Here is a 13,825-nt window from a genome sequence, read left to right as displayed (position 1 = left end):
TAGGCGTTGGGGGCCATTCAGGCGAATCTGTGAGAGCTGCAGATTCAAACAACACAAACCGGTGTGTCATCCACCAGTTTGGCCATCGGTACTTTAGAAGCCGTCAGGATGCTGCATGTGAAGGACTCTCGAGCCATAGTGCTGCCAAATGGGGCATTAACGACAGAGACCAAAGCTGACAGGCCCGCTGTCAGTGCACTCAAGGGAGTAGGGCTGAACTTGGCAGTGCTTCCTAGCGAGGCACTCCACCTGCTATAGGATGGGCTGATCGCGGAGCTGAGGGTCTATGAACAACATGCTTTCCAAGTGATTAACAAGCATAAGATGAACAACACTCAGATGGGCGTGCAACGAGATTCCGCCCTCGCATCCATGACGGAACTCACTGAAACAAATCAATGCATGATTAAGGTCATGGAGGAAGCATGTCAAATGGTCCTAGAGTTGGCATTCAAGGATCAGTACATGACTGCTATCACAAAGGCAATAGTAGCAATAGAAAGTGCAGTGGCAGACTGCACAACTATTTTTGAATAGTTGTTCGAAGTACTAACCAGCTTACAAGAAGACCCTACTGTGTAGAGGCTGGAAATAGAGGTGCGAGAGTTGTAGCAACGCTACGATGAGGTAAAAGGGACAACACATGCTATTTACCTCACACAGAAACTCGTGAAGTTATAGGAGGCCAAGGCCTTGAAGGATCAGGTAGATGTCGCTCAACAAAAAGTGGCAGTTCTGAAGGCATGCTTGAAGCCTTGGTTGGACGAGGCCTACTTGATCACGACCTCCATTGAAGGCAAGCTAGCTAGTCTTCAAGAGACTCAGTAGAAGCTTTAGGCTAACAATGCAAGGCCAGTAACATAGCAACTAGTAGAGGAAATAAAGCAAGCATCCATGCAGTGTACCGCCAAGATAGCAGTCATACAGGTTGAGCTAGGGCTTCTTTGCACCAAGATCTATGCACCTGTAGAGTGACTCAAGGGCAAGCCACCATGTTTTTGTTGGGGGCATGTTGGGAACGGGTTCCCCTAGGATCCAATTTTGGGGCTAAAAGCCCATGTTTGGGGTAGAAGGCCCAAATTTTGTAATAAAGATGTAAAGTCTCCACATTTTGTGGTCACAGAGCGCGAAGAGGTCAAAGGGTTGTCCACCCTTGTTTTGTGAAGTATCATGTCAGCTGTAAAGATCTACCCATGGTCTACGGACCATGGGATTGTATGAAAAGGGAGTCTTAGAAGAGTCTAAGGGGGAGTAGTAACAAGAAGAAGGATTTTTGGTAAGAAGTTCTAAGTGTTCTTGAGTCTTAGAGTAGGTATAGGCTCTGCAGCTAAGTGTGCAGAGGCCTAGGGTGGAAGTCCACAGCTGAGTGCGCAGACCCTTGCAGCTGTCTGTGCAAGGTGGATAGAGTCTGTACGGAACTTGAGATATCAATAAGAGAAGTATTCTACAACCACTGTGTATTTTTTCTATGTTTAATGCATCTGATTATGTTATGTTACGATCTGGGTTTACATTATAATGCTTATTTGATGTGCAAATGTATTTGATTATATTTGTTAATTGAATGCAAGCAAGAATAAATGTTTACACAAAGGTAACTATAAATGCATGGTAGATTAGGGACACAATTAACATAACTTGGGAACTTATAGAGTAACGCAGTCACAGAGGCGCATAAGTCCCTAGAACTTAGGTTAGGACTGTGCGAATATCATTCGAGTACCTTCGCTGAGGTACTAAAGGATGGAAGAGGAGGAGCATAGATAATCTCTAAAGGCTTGTCGATCTGAACCAAGGCAGGATCAGGAAGTATAAACCGACATCATGACCATCTCAGGGTGTGGAAACTTGGTTCCTACATCCCCCATACTACTTCGGGTGAGACTTCGGTCTATGCTCCATGGGCTGATGCCGAATGGTCCAGTAGTGTAGGGATTTTCTTGGCTAACTAACGTTGAACCTAGGTCAGGGCCCATCAAGCCAACAACCGAGGACTATGTTCCCCCAAGGGGGGGGGGGGTTCTAAAATAGCCCTAGTTAAAAATCTATGTAAAAATATATGAGACAACGGTCATGGGACACGTATTCCAGGCTGAATGGTGGGAAAAACATCCTAGTGGGTGTTCATTTCAGTTATTATGGCTAAAGAAATTGGAAAAGGAAATGACAAAGGCTTTGGAAAGGTAAAATGGAATTTTGGCACATTTATTTATGAAAATAAAAGAAATTAGGAGAAAATGGACGTGAAAGGTCACAAGTTGCATGTGAGGAGGAAAATGAAGAAAATAGAGGCCTCATTAATAAAAACGCTTATGAGGATCAATTGGCAAGATTTTGACGGGTTTTGGTGGAGCTCACTTATATTCTCTCTCTCTCTCTTATACTCTTGGACACTTATATTTTTCTTGGAGCACTCTTGGAGAGTGTGGCATACTTGGAGTTTTGGAGAAAGAAGGCAAAGGAAGAGTAGGAAAGTGGAAGAGAACATCGAGATTAGTAGATACAACACGTTTTCTTGTAAGTACCAAGTTGCATGTATGTTTTCCTCACTTGTTTTGGCATTCATGGAACATACATGTGGTTTATTGGTCATGATTTGTCACTGGCATGGAGGATTTCCTGGATGGATAGTGGATTTTCCTAGCCTTTCCATTTCTTGGATAGCCACGGTGTTGCGGGTTCCCTTCTTTGTTTTGACAAATGCTCTGGAAGCCATGTAATAGCTTGGGTTGAGTTATTAGTTCCTAGAGCCTTGGTTTGAAAAATTCTCTAGAATCCATGTAACAGCTTGGGTTGAGTTATTAGTCTTGGAACCTTGCTTGGACAAATGCTCTGGAATCCATGTATCAGCTGGGGTTGATTTACTAGTCCTTGAAGCCTTGGTTGGAAAAACGCTTTCGAAGCCCTTGGTGGGTTGAGTTACTATTCCTGGAAGCCCTAGTTGGAAAAACTCTCTAGAAGCCTAGAAAAAATTATGGGTTAAGTTACTAGTCCTATAGCCTTTGTTGGACAAACTCTCTGGAGCCCGGCAACAACCATGGGTTGAGTTACGAGTCCTGGAAGTTAGGTTGGAACAAACGCTCTGGAGCTCTAGAAAGTTTGGGTAGAGACAAATCTAATGATGGTTCTTATGATGTATAACCATGAGCTGGAATCAATGTTTGATGGGTTGAGGTGGTTGGCATTTGGAAGCCCTGGATGGTTTTATTGATGGGTGAAAATGTGAAGTTGGGTTACACTTTTGTGAGAAACGCCTCCAAAAAATTCCCAACCTCATTTTTTCGACCGAAAAAAAAAATAAAAAAAATATATATATATATATATATATATATATATATATATATATATATATATATATATATATATATATATATATATATATATATATATATATATATAAAATTAAAAATTAAAAATTAAAATAAAAATAAAAATAAATAAATTAAATAAAAATTAAATAAATTAATTAATTAAAAAAAAAAAATCATTTGAACTTTTGGTTGTTTAGAATAATGCAAATCGTTAAATGAAATTTTCACCGAAGTTGAAAAGTCGACAAAAAAATAGTTTGGCCGAAAATATTGTTTGACCAAGCTAGTTTTTCAACCGAACTAGGTTTTTCAACTGAATTATTTATTCGACTGAAAAAATGTTTATATATATGTTGGGCCATACGTTGTTATGAAGTTTTCCACTCTATTGATTTGTTTATTTTGTGAAATTCGAGTGTTGTTTTGTTGAGTTGTGTGGTCTGTTGCTGAGTGTTGTTGTGTTGTGTGGTTTTTTGTTGAGCGTTGTTGTGTGGTCTGTTACCGATCATTGTTGTGTGGTCTGTTGCCAAGCACTGAAACCAACCAAGTGATTAACACATTTTTTTATGAATTTTTTAATCTAGTGAAATATTTTTTATGATATTTGTGTGATATTTTTTTTTTGCAGTGTGGAATATTTCCTAGCCTACTCGTCCACCTTCATCGCTATAAGATTTCTCTCCTTGTCCACCCTCGTTGTTGGAATATTTCTCTCCTCATCCACCTTTGTAGCTGGAAGCTCCTTGTCCAGACTAGGTAAGTCATGATTTCCAGTAAATTATTTTAGTAGAGAATAAGCTCCTTATATCCAGTAGGAAATGAAGCCAAGCAGTAGAGGTTATTGCTATGACCGCCATCATTGGCTCTATTCATATCTCCTATTTTTATTTTCTTTTATACCAATTTTCTAATGGCAATGGAATCTTGTATTTTTCCTCTTTTTTTAATGATAATGGACGTCCCTTATTCCTCCCATTTATACCACTGAAAAAATAACAATATCAAACAAACTTCTGGTGTTTTCCAGAAAATCACTGCGAATGTAATCAATCTTAAATTATTCTCCTTTGTGAACCATATGTGCCCATCCTTTTTCTAGCATCATAGGAACATTATTCATTGTAAGGTTGGGTCTTATGATTATAAAATCTCCACTTCTCATGACTCTGACCCAAAATACATCAACAAATAATATATGCAAGAGGATAACATTTGCATTATCTGTATAACAGTAAGAAACACACCTTGTTCTTTTGTTGTGTTGAAGATAAAGATCTAACATAATGCAAGATTAATCTAATCTAAGTGATTAGGGAAACCTGAAACCCATTTTCATTACTATACAGGTAATGTTCAATCTTATGTAGAAGTGTGATGAACACATATAACTAAATATTGAAACAACGTATACAACTAGTGTTACAACGGAACCAGTAAGTTTAATCATACAAGAAACATAGAACCATTATCATTGTTACTTAGATTAGGTGAATAGCTCATATTACACAAAGGTATAAGCTTAGTTATGATATATGTCCCATGTAATGAATATGGGAAAGTTGGTGATTAATGTACACAATAGATATCGGTTAGTGAGTTGTAAGTAAGTCGTGTTTGATTAGAGTTACAAGCTTATATCATCATAACAGGAACACGACATTCATGTACAAGCTCGCAATACACTCTTTGTGTCTGCTGGGATTTTAAATTCTAATCCATGTCCATACTTTTCCTTGTTCATTTGGTGAAAAGGCTTCAGTAGTTGGCTCAGCCCTTTTGATATGCTCTTAACCTACAAAATGATACCCAATACAGAATATGCGAAGAAAAGATACCCAAGACACAGAATAGCAATGATTTCATTATTCAAAGAGTAATGTTCACTTGCCTATTCGAGGGGGCAACCTCCAATAGAGCAGAGCTCGATTACAAAATAAGACACGATACTCCTCGCAGGGAGTCTGTATCCTTTATATATGACTCATACATGCAATACCACGGGCCAATACTGTGGGTTTTATTAATACCATCTATCTAATACTACGGCCCATTTGCAACTAACTGTGGTCCCGTCATTAATTGCGGGTTAACCACTTACAAATATTAGTATGGGCTTTATTGACTCTTGACTATGACGTGATCCCATGACATAAATAAGGGGGTTAGGGTGGGACCCTAACATGCCCTCCCCCTTAAGACTATCCTTGTCCTCAAGGTTGAAGCTGCAGAAACTGCTGAAGAATAGTGGCTGGTTCCCAAGTTGCATCTTCCGGAGAGGTGTCTTTCCATTTGACGAGGACTCCCTTAATCATGCGGCCGCGTAGCTGTTTGTCTCTTGTGTCTAGAACCTGTTCGGGTTGAAGCCAGATTGACCCTTCTTCGTCCAATTCAGGTAGACTGGTTTGAACTCGGCAATTGTTCCTGATCACTTTCTTGAGGCACGATACATGGAAAATTGGATGGATTTTTGCAGTAGGTGGCAAAGCCAACTTGTAAGCCACTTCTCCAATGCGCTGAAGTACTTGGTATGGTCCGTAGAATTTTGGAGATAGCTTCTGACAAACCTTGTCTTTGAGTGATGTTTGCTTATATGGTTGCAGCCTCAAAAAGACCTGATCCCCTTCTTGAAATTGGCGCTATGAGCGATGCTGGTCTACCTGTTGCTTCATGCGGTTATGAGCTTGATGAAGATTCTCTCTAAGATGGGCGAGCATGGTTGCGCGGTGTTGTAGGAGTTGATCCACTGCTTGTACTTTGGAGCACCCCTTGAGATAAGAAGTAGGGGAAGGCGGAAGTTGACCATATACTGCTTCATAGGGAGTAATTTTGGTTGTGGCATGATAGTTGGTGTTATACCACCATTCAGCCAGAGGTAACCACTGTACCCAAAGGTGTTGCTTTTTTGAAGTGAAACACCTAAGGTAGGTTTCTAGACATTTGTTGACGGCTTCAGTTTGACCATCTGTTTGCAGATGATAGGAAGTACTGAGTTTTAGTTGAGTGCCTTTTATCTTGAAGAGTTCCTGCCAAAAATTACTAGTGAAGATCGGGTCACGATCGGACACAATAGAAGTGGGCATGCCATGTAATTTGAAAATATGATCCATGAAATATTGAGCGACCAAAGTTGGTGTAAATGGGTGGGGTAGTGCACAGAAATGAGCATACTTCGATAGTCGGTCCATAACCACCATGATGACTGACTTGTTCCCGGACTTTGGAAGACCTGTAATGAAATCCATAGAAACTTCCGTCCAAATGGATGTCCGAATGGGCAATGGTTGTAATGTGCCTGGTGTGTTGACTGTTTCCCCTTTGTGGTGTTGATAGACATCGCATTCTGCTACAAAAGTAAGGATGTCCTTTTTCATGCCTATCCAAAAAAATGATCTTCTGGTGCGAGCATACGTCTTCTGAAAGCTCGAATGTCCTGCAATGGGCGATGAGTGCAATTCTGCCAAAATGCGACCTTTGAGAGTGGATGTTGGGGATATTACAACTCTATTCCTGTAGCGAAGAATATCATCCTGCCACGAGTAGCCCTTGGTGGAATTTGGATCTTCCTACAATTGAGAAATGAGTTGGGAGAGCCCGAGGTGTGAAAACCATTCCTTGCGAGCCTCTTCAATCCATTCTGGAATGGGGAGGGAAATTGCTAGTAGAGTACTTTTGTCCTCAAATTGGCGAGATAATGCATCTGCTACACTATTGTCTTTCCCTTTCTTGTAAATGATCCCATAATCATATCCCAGCATTTTGGCGAGCCATTTATTTTGTTGTGGGGAGGATAGGCGTTGCTCCAAAAAATATTTAAGACTGTGATGATCTGTGCGGATTTGGAAACCTCACCCCAATAAGTAAGGTCGCCAGGTCTCAACGGCATGTAAGATGGCCACCATTTCTTTTTTGTAGGTAGATTGGCCCAGATTCCTCCCACTTAGTTGTTGGCTTGTAAAGGCCAAAGGTCGCCCTTCCTGCATTAAGACCGCCCCAATACCGGTCCCCGAAGCATCACATTCAATGACAAAGGATTTGGTGAAGTCAGGTAGTGCTAAGACTGGAGTGGAACACATGGCGTTTTTTAGAGCGGTAAATGCCTGTTGTGCTTCCTTATTCCAGAAGAAGGAATTTTGATTTAGGAGTTGAGTGAGGGGCTTTGCTATGCGGCCATAGTTGCTGACAAATTTACGATAATAGCCTGTGAGACCCAAAAATCCTCTCAAGCTCTTCAAAGTCTTAGGTTGAGGCCATTCTTGCATTGCCTGGATCTTTTTGGGGTCCACCTTGACACCTTCACGCCACACAATGTGGCCCAAATACTCAACTTCTTCCATGTCAAACGAACACTTGGACATCTTGACAAATAATTTATGCTTGTGGAGCAGGTGTAGGAGTAGATCTACATGCTAAAGATGTGCAGCCCAAGTGCCACTATAGATGAGGATGTCATCAAAGAATACAAGGACAAATTTCCTGAGATATGGTTTGAGAATGTGATTCATAAGGCTCTGAAAAGTAGAGGGGGAATTACAAAGACCAAATGGCATGACCAGGAACTCATAATGGCCTTCATGAGTTCGGAAAGCAGTCTTGGGAATGTCGACTTCCCTCATGCGAATTTGGTGGTAGCCTGAGCGAAGATCCAGCTTAGTGAAGAATTGAGCCCCATTGAGTTCGTCTAGCAAATCGTCAACCACCAGAATGGGAAATTTATCTTTGACTGTCAACTTATTGAGGACCCTGAAGTCGGGACACATCCGCCACTTCCCATATTTCTTGAGCACCATGACCACTGGGGATTAATAAGGACTAATGCTGGGACGAATGACACCTGCTTCCAAAAGTTCCTTGATGATTTTTTCTATTTCATTCTTTTGGGTGAACGGATATCTGTATGGCCGCACATTTGGGGGTTGGGCCCCTAGAACCAAGTTGATGCTATGATCATGTTCCCCTCGCAAGGGTGGAAGCTCATGAGGCTTGTCAAAGACCAGCAGATGGTTATTTAAAATCTGTTGCATCTCAGGATGAATTGGTAGAGACTTGGTTTCAACCACCTAGATGGCATTAAATTGAGCTACCACTCCATGATTGCCCTTTTTTAACAATTTTTCCATCCGATGTGAGCTGATGATAGAGGGGGCTCCCGCCTGGAGTCCACGGAGGGTATGTGTGTAGTTGTTCTGCTTAAAACTCATATATAACTCCTGAAAATCCATTGTGATTGGCCCAAGCATGCGGAGCCATTCAAAACTGAGGACAATGTCGCAACCCCCCATGTGTATGGCAAACATGTGGGTTTTCAACTGATAATCCCCCATTTGAAGTTTGACATTCTCACAGCGGCCTTCACATTTCATTGTGCCCCCATCCGCAATTTGGACTTGGAAGTTAGAAACTGCTCGTACAAAACAATGCACTTCTTCTGCGATTTTTTGATAGATGAAATTATGGGTACTTCCACTATCAATCAAGACTACTACTGGGTGATGTTTAAGAAAACCCCTAATTTTGAGAGTTTGAGGGGAAGAAATCCCTGCCAACGCATGCAGCGAAATAACTGTTCGTCAGAGACATTCTCCTTTGGGTTGTCTTCTTCTAGCGCCTCATGTTCCTCAAGTGGTGGATCTTCCTCTGTTGAGCTGTAGTCAGTGGCATCTATTTGAAAAAATTTGGGCTCCTTGCATTTATGACCTGGGGAGTATTTTTCATCACAGTAGTAACATAGTCCTTGCTTCCTTCTTTCGGCCATTTTCGCAGGTGACACCGTTTGGACCTTAAGTGTTTGAGTCGTGTTGTGAGCCTATGGGAGACGACCTTTAGTGGGGAAATTTGGGCGACTGTATTGGGCTGCTAATGCACGTTCCACGTTACGGGCTACCTTGCAAGCCTCTATCCAAGTGGGAGGGTGGTGCAGTAAGACTTGAGCTTTGATGGCTTCTTTAAGACCACTGATAAAACATTCCGTGTAGAAATCATTTGAGAGACCCCAAGTGTGGAATGCTAAGGCTTCAAAAGCTGTAATATATTCAGCCACGGTACTTGTCTGTTGGAGCTTAGTAAGATGACCCAAAAAAGAGTCCTCCTGTTCAAAGCGGTCTCGAAGAGCTTTGGTAAATTGGGTCCAAGTCTTAAAAGGTCCATTGCAACGTTGATGCCATTCCCACCATTACCACCGTTCATTGTCCAAGTACATGCTCCCCAACATAAGCTTAGTCGCATCATCTAAGATATGATTCAGTTTGAAATACTGCTCCATTTGTGCTATCCATGCGGATGGGTGAGAACCGTAAAATTTATGCATATCCAACTTGGGAGGTCGCTGACTGGGTGGTGGGTGGGTGTGCCAGACGTGAGGAGAGTGGCTAGACTCACCCTCATTGTATTCATTGTCATTATACGCCTCCTCGTGGGCTGGTTCCTTGCCCTTCGGGATTAATTGTTGGACCTGGAGAGATAGTTCGGTAAGCTGCTTATTGATGGATTAGACGGATTTTTCAAGTTCGCCCATTCTTTCATTGGCCATTGCTTGAGCTCTAGTTTCTACCATACACCAACCTGATGAAAAATTGGGACCGCCTAAAATTTTTCACTAATAATTGAATGGTACCACGTTGCTCAGCTCGTCGTCCTGATTCTGATGGGCTAGATGACCAATAAGCGCCCTGGAAGATCTCAAAATCCTCAAAATCCTCAAAATGTCAATGCGGCCAAAAATCCTGCGAAAATTATACCTCAGTATAGGAACCCTTCACAACAACTCCGATCTGGTGGATCTGAGAGATCTGAATGGCGGATCGGATAGCTCTAGGCAGCGTAACAGACTGCTGCTACGGATCGGTTGGCTCTAATAGATCGGAATGACTGATCTGTGAACTCGAGACTGCGGGACTGATGTCGGCTGCTTCTGCACCCCTTTTGCACCAGCAGATCTGGAATAGATGATGTGCGATCCCCCGATAAAAAAGGGAACTATGGTCTTGAGGAGTGTCAGGTGCTACAGATCGCAATATACATAAGGGTTTGGCAGTAGTACTCAGCCCAATGTTTCAAGGCTCTAACTAAGGAGGATCGACCGTACCCTTAGTCGTACAACCCGACTACCCTATTGTACGGGCGAGTAATCTCTCTGAGTGCTGTTCTCGGTGTACTGTAGCCACAAGACAGTTGACGGTTTATCTATGGCGAGGTTTCAAGGGAGCCTAGGGGCTTCCGATATACCCAGAGGGTACGTGGAAAATAGTCCGTGCGCGGTTCTGTCTAATGCGCTACTACTCGAAGGGGTACCCACAGGGGTTACAAGGGAGTCCAATAGATGTGACCACCTCTTGTATTTCCTGCGTGCATGCCTCCCCAAATCCGCAGGTTTATGCGCTCAACGATAGATCCCATGGTTTAAAGACGTCGGAACACGTCTCTAGCCAAAAAAAAAAATTGCTAAGAATTGGCGATCCCACCGGCCCTGGAAAGTGCTCCGATACCACTTGTTATGCTCTTAACCTGCAAAATGATACCCAATACAGAATATGTGAAGAAAAGATACCCAGGACACAGAATAGCAATGATTTTATTATTCAGAGAGTAATGTTCACTTGCCTCTTCGAGGGGGCAACCTCCCATAGAGCAGAGATCGATTACAAAATAAGACACGATACTCCTCGCAGGGAGTCTCTATCCTTTATATATGACTCATACATGCAATACCACGGGCCAATACCATGGGTTTTATTAATACCATCTATCTAATACTACGGCCCATTTGCAACTAACTATGGTCCTGTCATTAATTGCGGGTTAACCACTTACAAATATTAATATGGGCTTTATTGACTCTTGACTATGACGTGATCCCATGACATAAATAAGGGGGTTAGGGTGGGACCCTAACACCTTTTGCACTTATTTTGAGTTCTCCTATAGAGGACAATATCTATTTATAAAAAATAGATAAGAAATCCCAATACATCGTTCAAACTTATAAGGATTGAATTTATAATACAAATCTGGACAACGACCAAATTTACCTATAACCATTTGCATTGCCTTTGAAGGGCTTCATGGTATGCACCCATCCTTTTTCCAACATCATAGGAACATCATTCATTGTTAGGTTGGGCCTTATGATTATATCATCTCCACTTCTCATGAATCTGACCCAAAATACATCAACAGAGAATATATGCAAGCAGATAATGTTTTCATTCTCCGTATAACAGTAAGAAACATCCCTTGTTCTTTCATCGTGCTGAAGATAAATCTCTAACATAATGTAAGCTTAATATGATCTAAGTGATTAAGGAAACCTAAAACCCTTGTTCATTTCTATACAGGTAATGAGAAGTGTGATGAGAACATGTAACTAATTATGGAAACAACGTATACAACTAATGTTACAACAGAACCATTTGGCATTGCTTTGCCATCTAATTTTTGTGTTTTAATTTTAATGTTATTGGGTTTCTAATTAGTGTGTTGGAATTGTTTTGTTATCCACTTATGGTGTTTTAATTTTAATGTTAATGTGTTGACTTATTCTACCTTGATTTATCTTGTAGAACAACCTTGATGATTCTTGGTAACATACTTTCCTTGCTTTTGTTGTTATATGTTCATTTATGTTTTCTTTTTCATCATGTGTATTTCACTTTGCTTCCCTATTTTCTTGGAACATGGGCCTTATAATCTTGCTAAGATGAGGCAGAATACACTTAATTGAAGGTTATTGTACTTATTCTTTTCATGTAGTAGTTTCCTTTTGGGTGCATGAGGTTGAAGCTAATTAGAGTGTTGACATTGCTTTGTCATCTATTTTTTGTTTTTTGATTTTGATATTATTGGGATACTAATTAGAGTGCTAACATCATTTTTTCATCCATTTATGGTGTTTTAATTTTAATGTTAATTGGGTTGACTTGTTCTATCTTGATTTATCTTGTAGAACAACCTTGATGATTCTTGGTAAGATACTTTCCTTGCTTCTGTTGTTATATGTTCATTTATGTTTTCTTTTTCATTACGTGTATTTAATTTTTATTCCATATCTTATTGGAACATGGGTCTTATCATCTTGCTAAGATGAGGCAGAATACACTTAATTGAAGGTTCTTGTACTTACTCTTTTCATGTAGTAGTTTCTTTTTGAGATACATCTTTTTTATTTCTATTTTGTTGGGTGCATGAGGTTGAAGTTAATTAGAGTGTTGGAATTTATTTTTCATCTATTTTTGGTGTTTTAATTTTAATTTTATTTGGTAGCTAATTAGAGTGTTGGCATTTCTTTGTCATATATTTTTGGTGTTTTAATTTTAATGTTATTGGGTATCTAATTAGAGTGTTGGCACTGTTTTTCCTCTATTTTTTGTGTTTTAATTTTATTGTTATTGGGTTGCTAATTATATGTTCATTTATGTTAACATTTTCATTATGTGTGACTCACTTTGCTTCCCTTTTTTCTTATAACATGTGTCTATTAGCTTCTTAAGATGAGGTAGAATACCCTCAATTGAAGGTTCTTGTACTTGCTCTCTTCAAGTAGTAGTTTCTTTTTGAGATACATACATCTTTTTCATTTCTATTTTGTTGGGTGCATGAGATTGAAGCTAATTAGAGTGTTGACATTTATTTTTCATGTATTTTTTGTGTTTTAATTTTAAGAAGGCAATGTATAGATATTAAATTTACTAGAATAAAACTGGGTCTATCATTTTTCATTTTTTTTCTTCTTTAACTATAGTTTTTAAAGAAGCATATAAATAGATCCATATATGGAATATAAATAAACATGTATTATAGATTTAATAAACAAATTTTATAACAAGGCATGAATAAGTGTTAAATTTCCAAGAATGGAAATAAAAATAAATTAAGAAATACTTTCAAACTAGGCATGAATAAGTGTTAAATTTTCAAGAATGAAAACATAAATAAATTAAGAAATAATTTCAAAATTAGATCATTTGAAGCTAAGTTGAATTAGAAAGATTTGTCTCTATGGAATGAACATAAAAATAAATTAGTAAATACTTTCAACTTTCAGTTGAGTTGAAGCTAAGTTGAATGAATTAGATATTTGTAGTTGAGTTGAATTAGAGATCTCTAGTTGTCTTCTTCTTGCAATTCTGCAACCATCCAACCAAGTAAAACCAACCTTTCTTTCTACCTAGCCTTCTAACAAATTTGTCTAAACAACAATATTTTCCACAACCTAACATTACCTGTATAAATATATTAAATTTTTTTTATTGAATTTTTTTTTTACAGGGATCAGAAAACCCATTAAAGATGGTTGAAAATGGACATTATGCATAGAAGTTTTTTGTTATCCCAATCCAAGGCAAGTAGTGATTACTTATTTGCTATGCAATATTGTGATGAACAAATTCCTCCAAAGGAAAAGGAATGTACATAGAATAACAACAAACAATGAAGCATATTATATTGCATTGATAGATGGCTTAGGAAAAGCTAGGGAGTATGGATCCAATGGAATTGTAGTCTTCACCAATTCTGACTTG

Source organism: Pinus tabuliformis, chromosome 6 (assembly GCF_031772625.1).
Source record: "Pinus tabuliformis cultivar Carrire ecotype Pingquan chromosome 6, CPIR1, whole genome shotgun sequence".
In the NCBI taxonomy this organism is placed as follows: Eukaryota; Viridiplantae; Streptophyta; class Pinopsida; order Pinales; family Pinaceae; genus Pinus; species Pinus tabuliformis.
The sequence above is the reverse complement of the archived record's forward strand: the minus strand, read 5'-3'. Positions refer to the sequence as shown.